The sequence below is a fragment of the Triticum aestivum genome, chromosome 5B (genome assembly GCF_018294505.1).
Source record: "Triticum aestivum cultivar Chinese Spring chromosome 5B, IWGSC CS RefSeq v2.1, whole genome shotgun sequence".
Lineage (NCBI taxonomy): Eukaryota > Viridiplantae > Streptophyta > Magnoliopsida > Poales > Poaceae > Triticum > Triticum aestivum.
Window position 1 is genome coordinate 601,926,538 of NC_057807.1, and position 22,449 is coordinate 601,948,986.

Here is a 22,449-nt window from a genome sequence, read left to right on the forward strand (position 1 = left end):
TGTGTCGCCATGTCACCACCCGTGCGCGGACAACTGGACACCTGCACGACGCCGCGTGATCGTGCGTGGCGCCGCGATAAGTCAGAGATGACTTCCGAGAGGCAATGAGTCTGCCGGAACTGCAAGCGGACATATGTGCTTTTTGGCCTATCCATATATCAAGGTCGCCTATGGTAGTCCCTCAAAAAAAAGGTCGCCTATGGCAGGCTATGCCGACGGTGTTCGCGGAAAACTGAACGTCTGGTAAAAGTCAAACCGGTAGATCTACCGGTCAATCTAGAAAGGGTTAGGCCGATCGGTGGTCTTCCGATGGTAGGAACGCTAGTGGATATTTAACAAACTAGGAAATTGCCCGTGCGTTGCAACGGGAACATAAGTATTCTAGTGATTCAACATTAATTGCATGACATATGTATCTTTGATACGATGCACCTGCTATAAGATAACATACTTTTTAGAGGAAATTGATGCCTTGTTATTATTTAGTTCATGGCATTATCCGCCAGTACAACATCTTGAATACAATCAGGAGAAACACTAAACCAAGTTTTGCATAAATTTAAAAGGCAACCCTCCCTAGCTAAGATCTGAGCAGCTTTGTTTGCTATTCTCCTGGCCCAAGCCACTCAGAACTCGTCGATGCCTCACAACATCTTCTTTATCTCCTAGACAAAAGGACCAAACCTGGATCGGTCGATAACATCTGAGTTAATAACCTGCGCCATAAGTTGGTTGTCGGTTTTGAGAACAAGCTTTGTAGCGCCAACTTCGATTACAAGCTACACTCCTCGACGACAAGCGAGCATCTCCGTGTGTCTGGTCCAATGCAATCACGAATATACTTATTATAGAACTGGATGTTGTGTGTCTGGTCCAATGCCATCACGAATCAAGTAGTGTTTACTGGTTAATATTTGTGAGCTATGTGAAGATTGCATCTTGGACTTTGAGTTCACTTCTCTTGAGCGCTCCTTTCTCCTTGTTCCTTTTGCTCCCTTGAGATCTTCATTCCTACAAAATAGTTAAATGTTAGTACAAGAGTATCTTGACAAAAATTCAGTAGAAAACAAATTTCTGTGCAAGGGGATATTTCAATGACTCCAGGAAAAGACAGTACAAGCAAAAATTTCAACATTCCCGGAGAAGTTTTTGCATGAATATGAAACAAAAGTAGTCTTCGATAATCCACATTGAAGGTATACACATTAATAATACATTCCATGTCATGATTCCATGGTTATAAAAGAACTTTTTTGTCACCATTTGTACAAATGTTCATAGAGATTATTAACAAACTGTGCCAGCTATACATCAAAGCTGAATAAGGTTTCAGAATTTTCCACTGAAGAGCATCCTCTGCTGGACGAACATACTGCAGGCAAACAAAATAGTTACTTTCAAGAGTCCAGAGGAAGTTGAAATTGCATTACATTAGAATTAACCTAAAAACGTATATCATTTTATCTAATTTTAGCTTCCAAATTTGCAAGATCTTTAGAAGCAATATACATGTATTGATGTATAGACCTAGAACTTTGAATATACCAGTGGGGAATGAATCAATCATGGCATTGTTTTTTAAAGGCCTACAGACAATAAGACAACCATCATGAGATGTTCTTGTTCAATAACAAACTTGTATAAATCTAAGAAATTAACAGAGCGTGTAAGAGGTGAAACCACACAAAAATAATTAAAAGGAAATTCATTAGGTTCGATACTTACAGTTGCTACATCAAACGCCTCCCTCAGTGCACCAGCTGGAAAAAAAGTCGGATTCTGTCTGCCATCACGCATACAACAAAGGTCAAAATCTAAGCAAAAAATTTTATTTCAAAAAGCCAAGCCTCATAAAATACCAGTAGATCAAAAGACTAACCAAGGGATGGACAAATCTTTACATCAGTTACATTTTAGACCTGAAAACTCAAAATTTTAGACCTGCGAAGGTGGTGTGTCCAGATCAGTAAAATTGCAACCACAAAAGGGGATGAACCATTTTAGACCTGAAAACTCAAAATTTTAAAACAAATGATAGATAAAATGCTCATGGAGCACTGAATCAAAAAATGTTTGAATGAGTATTTGTTCTTTGGGTTTTTTCCTCTTAGAAATCGGGTGAGGACAGTATGTGTCATTTAGCACCAAGATTCCAGCCACTACTGCCTCCTCCTACATCTAGCAGTTGAAAACTTCAAATCAAGTAATGGGTAGATCATAATGAATCTTTTTCACTTCAAACAATATGGTCAATCTTGTTCCATTCAAAAAAGATGATGCATCTTACTAAAGAGCTCATTCGGCTTGAAAGGAAGTACTTGTGAACGGCCGACAACCTGTAGGAAGTGCTCCTGAAGCTCGCTCACGTCCAACAATCACCTTGTGCGACGGCGGCGGGTGTGAGAAAACACAACACACCAGGCTCGCCAGATATCAGCATGTCATGCAATTAGTCACATCCAAAACTTCAAAACACAAGAATCAATATCTTATTTTTTTAAAGGAGCGACACATCTTAATGCGTAAAGAGAAGGCATAAGTGGGGTCATAATTACTATAATTAACCTAACTTTGTGGATTCTAACTTCTAAGACCTAGCAGGAGAGCAATATTTTCATCCATATTATTATACTCGATTATCCTTATAATGTAAACCTTTTCATAGAAAAGAGGAAATACTTTGCGTTGACATCTGTATCGTAGTAGCCATAACAGAACTCTATATGCATCTCGTCCTAGGTTTAATGTAACGACCACTGAAGATGGTTATTTGCCTTTGACAACTAAAATGTTCCTGAAGTAGTTTCAAGTGTGCCACCTCTTTTGATGTATATGCAGCTAGTACAAATTTCTATGGTAGATTTTAGATAGAAAGGGAAATACCGTATCCAAATCTGGACTTCTGGAGCTTCATGGGCTTATTGTCCATTGTGTCCACCAACTCAACGTCCATTGTGAGCTCAGTGTCGGACTTGAACCAATGAACTGTAGCAGCAGGAACGACTTTCCATTTGCGAACACCTACATAGCCATCCAAATAAGATCATAGATCTCCCCAAAAACAAGAAGATTGAAGGCTAACTGATGCATCTGTTCTGGGCGTGAGTGGCAGGTAAAGTAGATAGATGTATTGTACAGATATGGAGAAAAGGTGAGAGCAAGGTACCATGTCGATTAATTGAAGCTGAGTTTTGTTCCACTGTTCTGCCTACTGTATACCTCCAGTCCCTTCTCCTGTCAAACTCGTGAATATAGCAACAGCACAGGAAGGTGTAGGCTTTCAGAGATGAGGTTGAATATAGCAACAACAAAAAATAATTGGACATCAGGAAGCAGGTGAACCGAGGCATGTCCCGACGTCGGCAGCGCCCTCCATTAATCTGCTAGGCCGGGGGCGCAGAGGCCCACTTGCGGGAGAGGCAGGGAGGTGGCCATGGCACGGCGTTCTGGAGGAAGGCGACCATGGCATGGGACGGCGGCGGCTGCGCACGGCGCCGGCGCTCGGGAAGACGGAGGACCATCATGGCGCGCGGAGCGAGGCGCAGAGGAACGGATCTGGTTGTGCAGAGGCCCACTTGCGGGAGAGGCAGGGAGGCGGCCATGGCAGGTCGTTCTGGAGGGAGGCAACCATGGAATGGGACGGCGGCGGCTGAGCGCGGCACCGGCGCTCGAGAAGACGGTGGACCATGGAGGCGCGCGGAGCGAGGCGGAGATGCACGGATCTGGCCGCTCCCACGTCAGATCGGGCCGCAGTGGAGCTCCACATCGGGATCCATGGGCCTGAGGCAAGATTTGTGAGAGAGAGGTAGGGAAGGGAGAAGGGAGAAGAAGAGAGATAGGGCGCGCGGGAGGGGTTACCGGACAAAGGCTGGAGATCGGCATCGGTGGCGCTGGACGCCGGCGTGAGATGCCAGCCAGAGGAGGGAGAAAATCGTGAGGGAGAAAACCGGTAGGGGGGGGGGGGAAGAAAATTGAGTGGGACGATAGGTGGGTCGGAACGGGAGGAAAAAAAATCGGTGCGCGAGGGGTCGTACGAGAGGCTTGACGAACGTAAGAGGGGAAACGGAACGCTACGTTTCTTTTAGATAGTAGAGATTGCTAGGAGACTTAAAAGTTGATGTTTAATAAAACAATGCAATGAAAGAAATGAAAAGGCTTTACCGACGGCTTAGCCGTTAGCATAGATGAACACGTGTGCCGTCGGCATAGATCGATCTTATCCATTCGAGAACCACCCCCTCCACTCATTCTCTGTCTCACGCGCGCTGTCTCCTCCCTCCCTTCGATCCCCACCTGTGCCGTCTTCACCATCGCCCACCCTAGGGTTTGGGGCCGCCTCCGTCGTCGCCCGCGCTAGGGTTCGGGCCTGCCTCCGTTGTCGCCGCGCTGGGGTTCGGGCCCGCCTCAGCCGCTGCCCGCGCTGGGGTTTAGGGCCGTCTCAGCCGCCTCCGGCGGGCCAACGCCTCCCGGCCCGTGTGTTGGTCGCCTCCGCCACTCGGTGGTGGTGGGGGAGGACCTTCTGCCCGGAGCCGCCATCGCGCTCCCTCCCGCACGGAGCAGCCACCACCAGGACCTCCTCTCCTCACTCCCTAGAGCAGGCACCACCAGCCCGGAGCTACGCCGCCACGCTCTGCCTTCCCTCTCATGCTCCATGTACGGCGCAGTAGCTCCTCCTCCCCGTTCGGTCCGGCCTGATTCCTCTCCCTTGGGCATCTTTTTTTTGTTCATGATCTTTCAAAGGAAAATAGTGATTAATTTGATAGTTAGATAGATAGATGGTAGTTACATAGATGATTGATAGATAGATGATAGTTAGATAGATTGTCTTGTTGATGATTTCATATTAACTTGTTCATTAGGATTTAACATTGCTAATACTTTGATTGTAGAACTTTAAGTGGATGAATTTATTTGGTATTGTTAATCTAGTAAATAATTCTATGAAGCACATCTTGCAATTTGAGATGTTGTTAAAATGCTATTCTATTAATGCATAAATAACTGTCGGGTTACCAGTAGCTGACAAGTGGCGTCTATGCCGATGGTATGGCCGTCGGCATAGATTTCCATGTATGCCGACGGCCACACCATCGGCATAGAAGCCACGTGTTGGCTACTGGTAACTCCGGGTGCATGTGTAGGACGACGGCCCCACCGTCGGCAAAGACCGCATCTATGTCGACGGCCTGACCATCGGCATAACTGTGCACCAGAAGTTACCAATAACTGACACGTGGCGACTATATGTCGACGGTGGGGCCGTCGGCATAGATGCGGTCTATGCCAATGGTGGGGCTTTCGGCCTACACGTGCACCAGGGCAATTCACGAGCTGCCACGTGACCTAGATACGCCGACAGTCTCGCCATCGGCATATCGTGGACATGTGGCGGCATCTGGTAGGCGACGGCTTAACGACGACAGCGTCAACGGCCGTTGCACGCAGAAATTGTCGATGGTGACTTTGTGCTGACGGCTATATGGACACCGTCGTCATAGAGGTCTATGCCGACGACCTTTCTAGGCCGATGGCCTGCTTTGGATGCTCAGATGTACAAGTTGCCAACGGGGCTATGCCGATGGATGTCATTGGCATAGGCCTATCCCGACAGTGTTTGGGCCTATGGCCGTCGGCATAGCCTATCATTCCGGTGGTGCCAATTGGACATACAGTGCCATTATGACTCCGCTCGACCTGGACCTATGCTGAAACCATCGATCAAACGAGCGGTTTCAAAGCTCCAAAATAAAACCAACATAGTTTGACCGTACTTAGCTCCCCCCTGTGGTTGCTAATTGGGTTTCATTTGCGCTCACCAGGACGATTCTTCTCATCTGCTTCTTGGCGCATCAGGTGACGTTATGGCTAGACCTGCAAAAGACTGCACATTTCAGTGGTTCCACGTTGTGAGGTAAACCGATATTTACTTGTGCACGAGTGAGATAAATATTTTCTTTACGTAATGGGAAGCTGCACCCTTCCATTCATTGATAAACGGTTTGTTGCAAATAATTTTCGTGATTACTCAGCTTGTCCTTCTAATGGATGTATCTAGTATCAAATTAATGTTAGATACATCTATTTGATGGACAAACTTGTGACAAGATTTTCCAGAGGGATGGAGTACATCTGGGAGCTCATTAAAACCAGCCGAACGAAACATTAAGCTCTGCGGAATTCAGGGAGAACATATGTTGCCTCATTACAAGACCGGTTGACATGAATAAATGCCCTCTCATCATTTTCTTTCCTTTTGTGCAGTAGCATGCTTTTGTTATGCTTAGGTTTTTTTTTCCTTCTTTCTAAGAGCATCTCCAGTCGTTCGGCCCCCCAGGGCGGCGAAAAAAGGCCGCCTGGGGGCAAACCGGTGCAAGTTTGGCGCTTGGGGGCGATTTGATCCCCGGTCTTCGCCCATCAGGTCGCCCTGAGTTCGGCAAAATTACGTAGAAACTTATGCAAAGTCGGCTATCTGGTACAAACTCGGCGAAATTTCAATGAAATTTGTACAAAAAGTAAAAACTTGAAAACTACGCCTAACTACGCCAGCCACTATGCCGCGTCCACCGCCCGCCATCTACATGTCGAGAAACCTGTAGAAGCGGGTGTAGTCGCCGTCGTCGTCGCGCGCCCCGCCGGAGCCGCCACCGTCCCTGCTGCAACACTGCCCAGGGTCACCGACGCGCGGCCGGGCACTGGACGGCCCGGCCTCGTCCTCCTCGTCCCTGTCGAAGACTATGACGCCGCCCTCCTCGTGGCCGCGTCACCGGGCCTATCGCCGGGCCTGGAGATCCACGTACACCTGGCGCTGGCGGCACACCTGCTCGCGGACGTAGTCCTCCTTCGCCCATTTTAGGGCAGCCTCGTCATTGGGGGCCATCATGTTGGCGTGCTCCGGCTTCACGGGGAGTAGGCCCGGCTCGGGCTTCGGCCGGACCAGGCAAAGGGAGCGCGGGGAGGGGCGGGCACCCTCGTTGATGATGAGGGTGCCGCTGCAGTGTCTCCTCCGACTCTGGCTTGACGGAACGGAGAGCCGAAGAGCCGAAGACCGACGACAAGGGCGTCGGCTCCATTCGCCGCGGCGTCCAGGAGGTGCCGTGGCGGCGAGAGAAGGACGGCCGCGTCGGGTACTCGAGGCATGACACGTTGCCGATCTCAATGTGGTCGAGGACGGCCTCGAGGGTGCGGTCGGGGACGCCCCACCACTCGCGCCATCCTTCGGCGTTGAGGCGGCCGCGGGGAATGACGCCGTTGACGGAGGCGATCTGCTCCTCGCGGAGGCGCTCGAAGTACATCGTCCACAACGTTTCACTGTCGGGCTCGTACCTCGGCTCGTTCCGCTGTTCCTCTGTCAGGGAGGAGCGGACACGGGCGATCTCCGCCCGCCGTGCCGCCCCTTGGGGCACCGGTGGCACCGGGATGCCGCCGGCGCTCAGCCTCCACGCCCTCAGCACGCGCATACCAGGGGGTGCTGGGTACTCGGCCTCGTAGAGGAGGCTGAAAGGATCGACAAGAGGTGTCTAGAGGAGGGTGATTAGACACTAAGTGCCCAAAGTTGCAGTTTTTAACTTCTTTAAGTTGGAGTGGAGTTTAGGTACAAGTTTAACACTCACAATACATAATAAGCAAGCATGCAAAGAGTATATGAGCAGCTGAAAATAAAGCATGCAACTTGCAAGAATGTAAAGGGAAGGGATTGGAGGATTCAAACGCAATTGGAGACACGGATGTTTTTGTCGTGGTTCCGATAGGTGGTGCTATCGTACATCCATGTTGATGGAGACTTCAACCCACGAAGGGTAACGGCTGCGTGAGTCCACGGAGGGCTCCACCCATGAAGGGTCCATGAAGAAGCAACCTTGTCTATCCCACCACGTCCGTCGCCCACGAAGGACTTGCCTCACTAGCGGTAGATCTTCACAAAGTAGGCGATCTCCTTGCCCTTACAAACTCCTTGGTTCAACTACACAATTTTGTCGGAGGCTCCCAAGTGACACCTAGCCAATCTAGGAGACACCACTCTTCAAGAAGTAACAAAATAGTGTGTTGATGATGAACTCCTTGCTCTTGTGCTTCAAATGATAGTCTCCCCAACACTCAACTCTCTCTCACAGGATTTGGATTTGGTGGAAAGAAGATTTGAGTGGAAAGCAACTTGGGGAAGGCTAAAGATCAAGATACATATGGTAGGAATGGAATATCTTGGCCTCAACACATGAGTAGGTGGTTCTTTCTCGGAAATAGGATGCTGGAAGTGTAGGTTTGTTCTGATGGCTCTCTCCACGAATAAAGAGGAGGTGGAGGGGTATATATAGCCTCCACACAAAATCTAACCGTTACACACAATTTACCAATCTCGGTGGGACCGAATCAACAAACTCGGTCAGACCGATTTCGTAAACCTAGTGACCGTTAGGATTTTCGGTGGGACCGACATGCAACTCGGTAGGACCGATATGGTTAGGTTAGGGCATAACGTAATCTCGGTGAGACCGATTACACAAACTCGGTGAGACCGATTTTGGTAATAAGCTAACCAGAGAGTTGGTCAGGCAAACTCGATGAGACCGATTACACATACTCGGTGGGACCGATTTTGGTAATAGGCTAACCAGAGAGTTTGCATTGTAATCTCGGTAGTACCGATTGCTCAAACTCGGTGAGACCGATTTTGGTAATGGACATACACAAAGAGATTACAATCCCATCTCGGTGAGACCGAGATCCCTATCGGTGAGACCGATTTGCCTAGGGTTTGTGGCAGTGGCTATGACATTTGAACTCGGTGGCGCCAGATAGAAAGAATCGGTAGGGCTGAGTTAGGCTTTTGGTTTAGGACATATGTGGATGTGAGAAAGTAGTTGAGGGTTTTGGAGCATATCACTAAGCACTTTGAGCAAGCAAGCCATTAAGCAACACCTCATCCCCTCTTGATAGTATTGGCTTTTCCTATAGACTCAATGTGATCTTGGATCACTAAAATAGAAAATGTAGAGTCTTGATCTTGTAGCTTGAGCCAATCCTTTGTCCTTAGCATCTTGAAGGAGTTCCACATCCTTTAGTCCATGCCACTCCATTGTTGAACTTGTCTGGAATATACTAGGTAAAAGTGTTAGTCCAACAAGAGATATGTTGACATTAATTACCAAAACCACCCAGGGAGTACTTGTGCTTTCAATCTCCCCCTTTTTGGTAATTGATGACAACATACATCAAAGCTTTATATAAAGATATAGAGAATATCAAGTAAAGCGTTGGAAAGACATGTAACAAGCATAGGCTCCCCCTACATGTATGCAATCATGTGAATATGGAATATAGAGGCATGTGAATGCATGAACATGACAGAGCAAGCAATGTGTTACATGTATCTTGGCCATATGCATCAGAGCAAAAGATAGCGACAGATGTGTATGTGGGAAATGTACCTTCATGCTCATGAGTCCTTGCAAACAATATGCACATTAGCAAGAATTCCTCATACACATGACTGTGATGCATATACTTACCTTGTGGTCTTGAGTTGGCTCAGGATGGAATGAACCTGCGTAAACAAGGTTAGATAACACAGATACACCTGCTAGCCAGAGCAAACAGAAGAAACCACAAGAATACCAAGACTGGGATGACATGTAGAGAGTGAGTACTAAGTACCACATTTGATGTAGACATGTCCCCAAAGGTAAAGATGTGCAATGAATTTAAGGAATTTCTTTCCCTTAGATGTCTTGCTCCCCCTGAATCTAGCATGGAATACTAGGAGAAGATAGGGAACAGAAAATCGGAGCAAAAAGCAAAATCAGAGCTAATGCAAATAAGCACATATCAACATGTCTTTCTTTCCCCCTCAAGAAGACATGTGTCATCTCTCCTCTTGAACACCAAGCATCTGGGATCCTTGAGGATTACTCTCTTCTTGAGTATTCTCTCCCCCTGGAGATCTCTCTCTCCCCCTTTGGAGGTGATAAGCTTTGATGTGATCTCTCTCCCCCCCTTTGACATCAATTTCCAAGAAGGGCCTTCTGGAATTTGTCGTGAATGGGTTTGGTCCTTGAGTCACAACACAAAGCACTAATAAAAATGTGATGCTTGTAGAGGACAAGATTCATTGAGTGGAGCTGGATCAAAAGTAAAATAGGAACAAGTGGAAAGATGTTTTTCCTGTAGTGAAATCGGTGGTACCGAGTGGTATGCTTCGGTTGCACCGAAAGGATTCGGTTGGACCGAAAACAACAAACCGGTGAGACCGAGTTCAACGCAGAGAAAACACTTGTCACCTCAGCTCACTAGACAAGTAAGATCTCACAAGGATTTGCAAGGAATTAACTAAAAGATTTGCAAAGAATTGGATGTAGGGTATGCAGAACAAATAGAAAATAAAGAAATCTAGATGAAGTTTTTTTTTTGAAAGGGGAAACAAACATGCATGAGAAAAATGCAAGAGCACAGAAAAAAGAACACAAGAGAACTTCATCTAGAGTTTGTCGGCGACAAAGTCACCTATGTTAGAGTATATTGACTTAGGAGTCAAGTGAGATCACTTGATCATAGGTCATACTCATTGTTTAAGCTCAAAATGGGGTTACCATTTATCGTTTAAGCATCTTGATGTATTCACATCTTGTCGACTTGCTTTGACTCATGACTTGGAGTAAAGCTTCTCTAAGATGTGGATAACATACCTTAGGTGGTGGTGTTGATCATGTAGTTGAACTTGTGTGGGTTGCTCAAGGTTGATGTAGCTCATCAAGAGTTGGGAGCATCACTTGGAATTTGAGTTCATCTACCTACATGGGTTAGTTTTTGCAAGGAAGAGCACTTGTGTGTCCAAAATGACAATTATGAAACTCAACATAGAATTTGTCAAAGGATATGTTTGAATGGTTCCGTGCTTCCTTGTCTTCAACCACCGTTGTGTAGAGACTTGGTGATGTAGAGATTGCTCAAGATATGAGTAGGTTACAATCTCATGGAATCCGATTCAACCAAGTACCTACATGGGTTAGATAACATGCAAGGTGCAAATATATCCAAGACATAAGATTATCATCATCAGAGAAATATCAAGGATTAGTCATAAGCTCATGTCTTGCATGTATCCAATGGAGTTTATACTCCAAGTTTGAAGCATCAATGATGTTCAATTCACCTCTTAACCTGCAAAACACTTTCTCATCAAGTGGTTTAGTGAAAATATCCGCTAATTGTTTTTCGGTGCGGACATGCTTAAGTTTAATGTCAGCCTTAGTAACATGATCTCGAATGAAATGATGACGAACTTCAATATTCTTAGTTCGAGAGTGTTGCACGGGATTGTGAGCAATCTGGATAGCACTTTCATTGTCACAAAGTAATGGAACACGTTTCACATATATCCCATAATCTTTAAGAGTTTGGGTCATCCAAAGTAATTGAGCAGAAGATTATCCAGCGGCAATGTATTCAGCTTCGGCGGTGGATAAAGATACCGAGTTTTGTTTCTTGGAAGACTAAGACACAAGAGATCTACCAAGATATTGACAAGTACCCTAAGTGGACTTTCTATCAACCTTGTCACCGGCATAGTCCGAGTCGGAGTAGCCAACAAGATCGAAAGAGGCCCTCTTAGGATACCAAATGCCAAAATTTGGTGTATGAATTAAGTATCTCACTATCCTTTTCACGGCCTTAAGGTGACATTCTTTAGGAGCAGCTTGATATCGTGCACACATGCACACACTTAGCATGATATCGGGACGTGAAACACATAGATATAACAATGAACCAATCATGGAGCGATAAACCTTTTGATCAGCCGGTTTACCATCTTTGGTCAAGTCAAGATGTCCACTAGTAGGAATGGGTGTAGTCATACCTTTGCATTCTTGCATATTGAACTTCTTGAATAAGTCCTTGGTGTACTTCGTTTGAGAGACAAAGGTACCTTCCTTAGTTTGCTTGATTTGCAAACCAAGAAGTAATTTGAGTTCACTCATCATAGACATCTCAAACTTCTCCGACATTAGCTTCCCAAACTTTTCACTAAAGTGAGGGTTAGTAGAACCAAATATAATATCATCAACATAGATTTGGCACACAAATAGTTCTCCATTGACCCTTTTAGTAAAAAGAGTAGAATCTATTTTTCCAATTTCAGAGCCTTTTTCAATAAGGAACTTGGTCAAGAATTTATACCACGCTCTAGGAGCTTGTTTAAGACCATAAAGAGCTTTGTGAAGTTTGTAAACATGATTTGGTTTCTTAGGATTGACAAAGCCGGGAGGTTGCTTAACATAAACTTCCTCCTCTATTTCACCATTTAAAAAAGCACTTTTAATGTCCATTCGGTACAAGGTGATATCTGTTGGGGAACGTTGCAGAAAATTAAAAATTTTCCTACGGTTTCACCAAGATCCATCTATGAGTTAATCTAAGCAACGAGTCATGGGAGAGAGATTGCATCTACATACCACTTGTAGATTGCGTGCGGAAGCGTTTGAGGGAACGGTGATGATGGAGTCGTACTCGCCGTGATTCAGATCACCGATGACCAAGTGCTGAACGGACAGCACCTCCGCGTTCAACACACGTATGGTACGGACGACGTCTCCTCCTTCTTGATCCAGCAAGGGGGAAGGAGAGGTTGAGGAAGAAGGCTCCAGCAGCAGCACGACAGCGTGATGATGGTGGAGAGGCAGTACTCCGACAGGGCTTCGCCAAGCGCACAACGGAGGAGGAGAGGTGTTGGGGAGGGGAGGGGCTGCGCCTTGGATCAGGTGTTCAGCCCTCCCCTCGCCCCTCTATTTATAAGGGAAGGGGGAAGGGGGGCCGGCCCCCTCTAGATGAGATCTAGAGGGGGGGCGGCGGCCAGGGAGGGGGCTTGCCCCCCAAGCAAAGGGGTGCGCCCCCTTTAGGGTCCCCCCCCCAACCCTAGGCGCATGGGCCCAAGGGGGGGGCGCCCAGCCCTCCAGGGGCTGGTTCCCTGCCCCACGCGGCCCATGTGGCCCACCAAGAGGGGTGGCCCCTCCCGGTGGACCCCCGGAACCCCTCCGGTGGCCCCGGTACAATACCGATATGCCCCCGAAACTTTCCGGTGTCCGCATGACAACTTCCCATATATAAATCTTTACCTCCGGACCATTCCGGAACTCCTCATGATGTCCGGGATCTCATCCGGGACTCCGAACAACATTCGGTAATCACATACAAGTCTTCCTAATAACCCTAGCGTCACCGAACCTTAAGTGTGTAGACCCTACGGGTTCGGGAGACACGCAGACATGACCGAGACGGCTCTCCGGTCAATAACCAATAGCAGGATATGGATACCCATGTTGGCTCCCACATGCTCCTCGATGATTTCATCGGATGAACCATGATGTCGAGGATTCAATCAACCCCGTATGCAATTCCCTTTTTCAGACGGTATGTTGCTTGCCCGAGACTCGATCGTCGGTATCCCAATACCTCGTTCAGTCTCGTTACCGGCAAGTTACTTTACTCGTACCGTAATGCATGATCCCGTGACCAGACACTTGGTCACTTTGAGCTCATTATGATGATGCACTACCGAGTGGGCCCAGTGATACCTCTCCGTAATCCGGAGTGACAAATCCCAGTCTCGATCCGTGTCAACACAACAGACACTTTCAGAGATACCTGTAGTGCACCTTTATAGTCACCCAGTTACGTTGTGACGTTTGGTACACCGAAAGCACTTCTACGGTATCCGGGAGTTACACGATCTCATGGTCTAAGAAGAGATACTTGACATTGGAAAAGCTCTAGCAAAACGAACTACACGATCTTGTGCTATGCTTAGGATTGGGTCTTGTCCATCACATCATTCTCCTAATGATGTGATCCCGTTTTCAATGACATCCAATGTCCATAGTCAGGAAACCATGACTATCTGTTGACCAACGAGCTAGTCAACTAGAGGCTTACTAGGGACGTATTGTGGTCTATGTATTCACACGTGTATTACGATTTCCGGATAATACAATTATAGCATGAATAAAAGACAATTATCATGAACAAGGAAATATAATAATAATCCTTTTATTATTGCCTCTAGGGCATATTTCCAACAATATCATGGTGATTAGAATAGGCAAGTAAGATGCGAATGGACTCAAGTCTAGCAACGGGAGCATAAGTCTCACCATAGTCCATACCTTTGACTTGTGTGTAGCCTTGGGTGACGAGACGTGCTTTGTTGCGAACTACTTGTCCGTCTTCATCTTGCTTGTTGCGAAACACCCATTTGGTTCCGATGATGTTGTGGTTGTTGTCGGGCTTCTCAACCAATGTCCACACTTGGTTTCTCTCAAAGTTGTGTAGCTCTTCATGCATGGCATTTATCCAATCCGGATCTTTCAATGCTTCTTCAACCTTCATAGGTTCAATGCTAGATATGAATGAATAGTGTTCACAAAAGTTAGCTAAACGAGTTTTAGAGCGAGTGATTCTCCCGGTTTGGATATCGTTGTAGATTTGCTCGATGGGATGGTCTTTAGCAATTCTTCCTCGAACTCGTGAAAGCTTTTGCTTGGGTCTTGGTTGAACATCTTCTTCATCTTGTTCTTCTTCTTGGCCTTCTTCATTGTTGGCGTTGGCGTTCTCTTGTCATGGTGGAGAAGGAGGTTGTTGACGTTCATCTTGATGCACTTCCTTGTTTTCTTCATCTTGGTGTGTCCCACTTGTGGATGCTTCCGTATCAACTCTCGGTTCACCTTGTTGTGAGGTAGAAGCTTCCACTTGGACGGACAAGGTACTCTCCTTCACCTCCGTTGGACGAATCTTACCAATAGACAAGTCTTGGATTGCTTCCGAGGGATCTTTGTCTCCTACATCAATTGGCAATTGCTCTACTTGCGAGCCGTTAGATTCATCAAACTTCACATCTACCGTTTCTTCAACCTTTTGGGTGAAATTGTTGTAGACACGGTATGTGTGAGAGTTTGAGCCATAACCAAGTAGGAAACCTTCATGAGACTTAGGAGCAAATTTAGAACGATGATGCTTATCAAGAATATAACACTTCGAGCCAAATACTCGAAAGTATCCAACTTGGGGTTTGTTACCGGTGAGGAGCTCGTATGCCGTCTTGTCGAGTAGCTTGTGAAGATACAAGAGATTTGTTGCATGACAAGCTGTCTCAACCACTTCCGCCCAAAAGTGCTTCGGCGTCTTGTACTCATCAAGCATCGTTCTCACCATTTTGATGAGCGTCCGGTTCTTCCTCTCAACAACTCCATTTTGTTGAGGTGTGTACTTAGCCGAGAACTCGTATCAAATCCCTTCTTCGTCAATAAAGGTATCCACATTTATGTTCTTGAACTCCGTTCCGTTGTCGCTGCGAACCTTCTTGATCTTCACTTCAAATTGATTTTGGGCCTTCTTAGCGAAGTATTTGAAGATCTTTTGGACCTGCAATTTATCATCGGGAAAGAACACCCACGTAAATCTTGAAAAAACATCAACTAACTAGACCAAAAGAATTTCCACTGAGACTCTTGTAAGCATTGGGACCAAAAAGATCCATGTGAAGTAGCTCGAGTGGCCTTCTTGTGGTCATGATGTTCTTCACGGGATGCCTTCCTCCAACCTGTTTACCTGCCTGACAAACACTGCAAAGTCTATCCTTATCAAATATGACATTGTTAACGCCAAGGATATGATTTCCTTTAATAAGCTTGTCAAGTTTTTGCATACCAACATGACCTAATCGTCTATGCCATAACCAAACCTTTAGAAGATTTAGCAATAAAGCAAGTTCTAGGTTGAGCCTTTTTAGTGAAGTCAACAATGTAAAGATCACCTCTATGTATACCGGTAAATACCATTTTATGATTATCTCTATGAAACACTTGCCAATCTACTTCAGTGAATAGGACATTGAAACCGAAATCAGCAAGTCTAGATACTGAAAGTAAGTTGTAGCCAAGAGATTCAACGAGCATAACATTTTGAATGGAACTATCATGTGATATGGCCACCTTACTGAGGCCAACCACCTTACCCTTTGAGTTGTCACCAAAGGTGACATACTTTTGAGGACCATCGTTTTCAGCAAGCTCACGAAACATGTCTTTATATCCGGTCATGTGATCGGTACACCCACTATCAAGAACTCATTCTTTTCCTCCTGCCATATATCCCCGAAGATTTGCCATAAGACCAAAGTGTCTCATTGCATCATCAAGATCAAAGTCACTATCATCATCCTCGTCATAGTATCCATGTTCAACAACGTCATGTGGTGGATCAAATCCTAGAGAGGGTGATTCGTTAGAGTGAGCTTGACAATGATCTTGCTTATGAATTTTTATAGCTTCGGAAATAATATCACCAATAATTCCAACATCTCCCTTGGCACGCATAAGGTTTGTAAGTTCAAATAGACAATCACCAAACATAGGATCACTGGAATTCATCTTACTCAAGGCAATAGACTTATGAAGAATTTCATCTAGATTTTTCAAGGAATAGTCTGGAAATCGTTCCTCAAGAAATTTCCATATAGTGTAGGCACACTCAAGAGTAGGCAAGTTTCTAATCAAGTTTCTAGGCAAGCCTCTAGTGATAAGGTTAACAGTTCTAAGATTGTGAATCATGTCAATTGACTCATCAAGGGTAGGATGCATAGGATCAACATGAGGTGCACAAGGGCTAGCAATGTACTTGTTCAAATGATATTGATTAAAAATCACAAGCATCTCATTTTTCCACTCATGAAAGTACTCTCCATCAAGTATAGGCACTCTATATCTAAGACTCCCAATAGTAGACTCATCCATCTTCCTCCAATGGTGTTTAAACCAAAGCAATGGAGACCAAAGCTCTTATACCAATTGAAAGGATCGAGAAGAGGTGTCTAGAGGGGGGGGGGGTGAGTAGACACTAAGTGCCCAAAGTTGCAGTTTTTAACTTCTTTAAGTTGGAGTGGAGTTTAGGTACAAGTTTAACACTCACAATACATAACAAGCAAGCATGCAAAGAGTATATGAGCAGTGGAAAGTAAAGCATGCAACTTGCAAGAATGTAAAGGGAAGGGATTGGAGGATTCAAACGCAATTGGAGACACTGATGATTTTGTCGTGGTTCTGATAGGTCGTGCTATCATACATCCACGTTGATGGAGACTTCAACCCACGAAGGGTAACGGCTGCGTGAGTCCATGGAGGGCTCCACCCACGAAGGGTCCACGAATAAGCAACCTTGTCTATCCCACCATGGCCGTCGCCCACGAAGGACTTGCCTCACTAGCGGCAGATCTTCACGAAGTAGGCGATCTCCTTGCCCTTACAAACTCCTTGGTTCAACTCCACAATCTTGTCGGAGGCTCCCAAGTGACACGTAGCCAATCTAGGAGACACCACTCTCCAAGAAGTAACAAATGGTGTGTTGATGATGAACTCCTTGCTCTTGTGCTTCAAATAATAGTCTTCCCAACACTCAACTTTCTCTCACAGGATTTGGATTTGGTGGAAAGAAGATTTGAGTGGAAAGCAACTTGGGAAAGGCTAGAGATCAAGATACATATGGTAGGAATGGAATATCTTGGCCTCAACACATGAGTAGGTGGTTCTTTCTCAGAAATAGGATGCTGGAAGTGTAGGTTCGTTCTGATGGCTCTCTCCACGAATGAAGAGGAGGTGGAGGGGTATATATAGCCTCGACACAAAATCTAACCGTTACACACAATTAACCAATCTCGGTGGGACCAAATCAACAAACTCGGTCAGACCAATTTAGTAAACCTAGTGACCGTTAGGATTTTCGGTGGGACCGACATGCAACTCGGTAGGACCGATATGGTTAGGGTTAGGGCATAACATAATCTTGGTAAGACCGATTACACAAACTCGGTGAGACCGATTTTGGTAATAAGCTAACTAGAGAGTTGGTCAGGCAAACTCGGTGAGACCGATTACACAAACTCGGTGGGGCCGATTTTGGTAATAGGCTAACCAGAGAGTTTGCATTGTAATCTCGGTAGTACCGATTGCTCAAACTCAGTGAGACCGATTTTGGTAATGGACATACGCAGAGAGATTACAATCCCATCTTGATGAGACCGAGATCCCTATCGGTGAGACCGATTTGCCTAGGGTTTGTGGCAGTGGCTATGGCATCTGAACTCGGTGGCGCCGGATAGAAAGAATCGGTGGGGCCAAGTTAGACTTTTGGTTTAGGACATATGTGGATGTGAGAAACTAGTTGAGGGTTTTGGAGCATATCACTAAGCACTTTGAGCAAGCAAGCCATTAAGCAACACCTCATCCCCTCTTGATAGTATTGGCTTTTCCTATAGACTCAATGTGATCTTGGATCACTAAAATAAAAAATGTAGAGTCTTGATCTTGAAGCTTGAGCCAATCCTTTGTCCTTATAATCTTGAAGGGGTTCCACATCCTTTAGTCCATGCCACTCTATTATTGAACTTGTCTGAAATATACTAGGTAAAAGTGTTAGTCCAACAAGAGATATGTTGACATTAATTGCCAAAACCACCCAGGGAGCACTTGTGCTTTCAGAGGCGCGCCTCCGGCTCTTGGAGGTGGCGGCGGCCGAAATCGTTCGCCACGCCATCGCCTGGAAACCTCTCGGCCATCTTTGCTTTGCTCGTCGGCGGGAAGGGGGGAGAGGGCTGCTTTTGCGAGGGCAGATGCAGGGGGAGGTTGCGGTGTTCACCGGCGGGGAGGGGTCGCCTTTTATAGCCCCAGCGGGGCGGCGGGGAGGCTGCATGCCGGGCGACGCGTGGCGGGAGCGGGCGGGTCGCGCGTCGGCGGCGCCTTCTCTGCCCGCCCGTGAGGCATCATTGGAGCATCAATGGAGGCTGACCGGCACGGCAGCGCGGCAGCCTTGGCCAGCCTTGGCATTGATTCCCGCGGGAACCGAGGCGATGAGGGCGACGAAGCGGCATCTCGCTGACTAGGCAGGCCCGCCCCCGTTCGCGCCAAAACCGCTCACCCCGGCGCCCCTGGGCGCCCCGCGGCGCGCCGGTTCGATGAGGTTCCGCCGGCGCTAATTTCGGCCCAAACCGGCGAAAAACGAGCTCTTGGTGGCGCGACTGGGCTTTTTTTCACGCCGAGGCGAACAAATCGCCTGGGGGGCCGTGTTGGGGGCGCGGCTGGAGATGCTCTAACATTGTAATGCTCCCTCCATTCGGAAATACTTGTCAAAAAAATGGATGTATCTAGATGTAGATACATCCATTTCTCCAACAAGTATTTTTGGACGGAGGGAGTAGTTAGTCCATGAGCATCTTTTTGAAGTTCCTGGTTTTTAGAAGTTGGTTCAACAGCATCCAACCATCATTGTTCTACTATCACATCATGAATTATTTCAATGCAATACATTAGTTCATGCGGACTTTTCCCTTAACCATACATTGGTTCAGGCCAACTTTTGTTTTTGTTCACACATACAGATATTTGTCCTTGCTTGAGTACCAAAGTTTACGTCCGTACTGAAAATTAATTTCCCAAAACCATATTTGGTTCATGCATATACATTTGCTACTGTTCATCCACATGCAATTTTTTGTTCATGTGCAGATACTAAATTTGTTCTCTCACAGCTGGATACATACGGCCATAGTTTGTTATTTTAGAAGATGGGAACATATATGTGTGATTTTAGTCCATCTTGAAACAATTAGTACATAAAAACTGCAATTTGTTATTTGATTTCCGTTCTGTATAAACATCTCAACTTCCTGTGTCTTCTTGCAGCCGAGGAAAATCTCAGCTGGCACGGGACAAGAGTACCACACGGGCTGCAGCGGGTGCACATACACCCCAATACATCTTCAACTTGGCTGCAACCGGTGTGGTACTATGGTTCTAAACATCAGCCTCCCATAATAGACGCAAGGCCACTCGTGCACACACACCCAACACATCTTCAACTTTGCTGGGCTTTCGTCTGCACTGTTGGATCCTCACTTGACGATGTGGCACGATCCATATGCACTATAGGGCCCTGCCTCCTTCGTGCACTCCGCAGCTAGCGCATCAGATGAGGATGTAGCTTCACCATAGCTAGCATGCTTAGAAAAAAAAACAGAGTACACCAATCACTAATCAGATCTCTCACATAAATATTCTGCCAATCATGTAGCTAATACGAAGGGACAATGAGCATAATTAATTGCTTACTGGGAGATGGGAGACTCGGAGAATTTATCCCGATGCATCCTATTCTCAAAACTCATAATTTCATTGTTTCCGGTAGTGTAATCAAGCTATATGTGCCATGAACACAACCTAGGCATAGTTCGGTTCTTGTAACTTGTTTCTACCAAACAGTCGACCTCTAAAAAGCTATATATAGAGAGAGGGCAAGCGACTGACAGTCTGACCGAATAGTACTATGCTTATACCATTATACGTATGATGTAGTTGGTGTAGTATATATTACCAAAAGCGATGGTATGGTGATTGGTGGTGGCTTAGCTAGTCTCGTGGGAACTTGAAAGAAGATCTTTAGGTACCAAACTTGCAAACAAACACCGTACATAGCTAGGTCACTAATGATGACCTTATTCACATTGCTGGCCATTTCCGTATGAAACACCTTAATTCCTTTAATTCTGACGAACACTTCGGTTAATCTAATAAACGCTCAAATTACTCACCAGCTACTACCACACACATAGACCAGAGTCACTGTTCTAAAATAAGAAGGTGAAATTCATTTATACGGCATGCACGACCATGCATTGTCGACTATTTGTACAATGCATTTTGCACTCAGAGTCTCCATCTTTACCCCTCGGTGTTTGTTGTAGCCCGAAGGGAAAACTTGTAATCTCCTAACCTACCCCCATTTTCCTATAAATCAGGGAGACCATCCTCCATTCTAAGAGCCAATTCTTGACATATATGCGAGCTTGATTTCCAAACTTGCCTTATGCTTTTTTTTTTAAAAGGGACCACCCTGACCTCTGCATCATATGGTGTAGACAACCCTTTTATTAAAAAAAAAAGAGCTCCCAGACAATGAATAAAAAAAGTTTATGACAAAGCACGACAACGTTGGATGGAAACAAAATGACATAGTTCGTCTATATATGCTACTGGCACACAAGCTAAACTGGTTGAATAAACCTCGTGCGTCCGTTTCCAGGCAGCCGCACCCAAAGGTCATAGGCTCTTGCGCGCCCGCACGCTGCAGTGATGACCACCACATATGGATTGATGAGATAGCTCTGAAGATAATGTGCAATATTTTTGGAATAGATGGTCGATTCAAAACACACTCATTTCGGCAATTCCAAATTGCCCAAAGAATGACACAATCTCTTGCATGGATTTGGTCCTTCAGATTATGATGCATAAAATCAATTTAAGTAATGTGGATTGTGCATCAAATCAGTGTATGCTAGGTGTCTCACGTTAGGTTGTCCACATGTGAACGTGAGTCTCCCCTTGAAGTTTCCGGCGCACCCTGTATAGGTCTTTTTATATCCGTACATGCCTCAAGTTTAGGCTGGTCATAGTGGGAGTAACATACGTAGTAACATAGATGCCACATAAGCAAAAATGTTGATGTGGCAAGTAGTTAATGAGGAGAGAGGCAAATAGAGTAACCTAATATGTTACCATCACATAGCGCTTTCCAATGCAAAATGAGTCTACAAAACAATAAATGAGCATGTGTATGTTACTACACATATGACACTTCCCACTATAAGGGTAGTAACATAGAGTAGTAACGTATGCATGTTACTACTCTAAGTTACTCCCCACTATGACCAGCCTTATTATCTAGTCTCGATTAGATGACAGTTGTTTAAACCACCCGCCAATTCACTACTTCCTCTGTGCAAAAATATTTAGTATTTAATCAAAGTCAAGCTGAGTTGAATACCCTGCCATATAGATATCTTTCCACGTGCATATGTTGCTTCGAAGTTTGATTGTACACCAATTAGATCTGACAACGCTGTAGCCTAGTATTTAGATGCCATGATGCTAATGTCATCAATTTCTGTTGTTAGGCGAACAGACGAGCACTACACTCAGATGCTCATTTCGGTCCCCTTTATATTTTGGTTCATATTTTGACTATAATTTTAACTAATAAAATATATATTACGAGTAAGAAAAATAGTGGAACTGTACTCAAACACGAATCAAGCAATATAATTCTTAGTGACATGCATTAACATTTTCCTAATCAAATATGGGTCAAACTATGATCTAAAATACGACTGTGACTAATAAATCTAGACGGAGGTAGTACTAGACAATAAGAGTGTCCTTCCACGACTGACAGGCTCCTCGGTCATCTTCCCATGTTGTATATATTACAAAGTCTAATGATAAGCAATTAGTATTGTTGTTTTCTGTTTGCCATGGATGGTACCATGGTGGTCTATACATATATACATACACCCTCATAGAACAACTTATTTCCAAACTCGTTAACAAACAAGCATTGCCGATGTCGAAGCTTTGT

The 22,449-nt window shown here is 45.5% G+C and overlaps 1 long non-coding RNA gene across 3 annotated transcripts; it reads right to left on the bottom strand.

The window, feature by feature from the left end:
- Window positions 1–1,234: 1,234 nt before the first annotated feature.
- On the bottom strand, window positions 1,235–3,918 carry LOC123113556 (uncharacterized). Of its 3 annotated transcripts, none has more exons than XR_006456080.1 (6): window positions 3,859–3,918; window positions 3,167–3,780; window positions 2,884–3,021; window positions 1,880–1,941; window positions 1,726–1,783; window positions 1,235–1,372 (listed from the first exon to the last, which is right to left on the bottom strand). It is a non-coding gene; the product is annotated as an uncharacterized lncRNA (long non-coding RNA). The 3 variants fall into 3 exon arrangements; XR_006456078.1 differs by having other exon boundaries at window positions 2,337–3,021; XR_006456079.1 differs by having other exon boundaries at window positions 1,235–1,586; window positions 2,337–3,021.
- Between the last annotated feature and the right edge of the window lie 18,531 nt (window positions 3,919–22,449).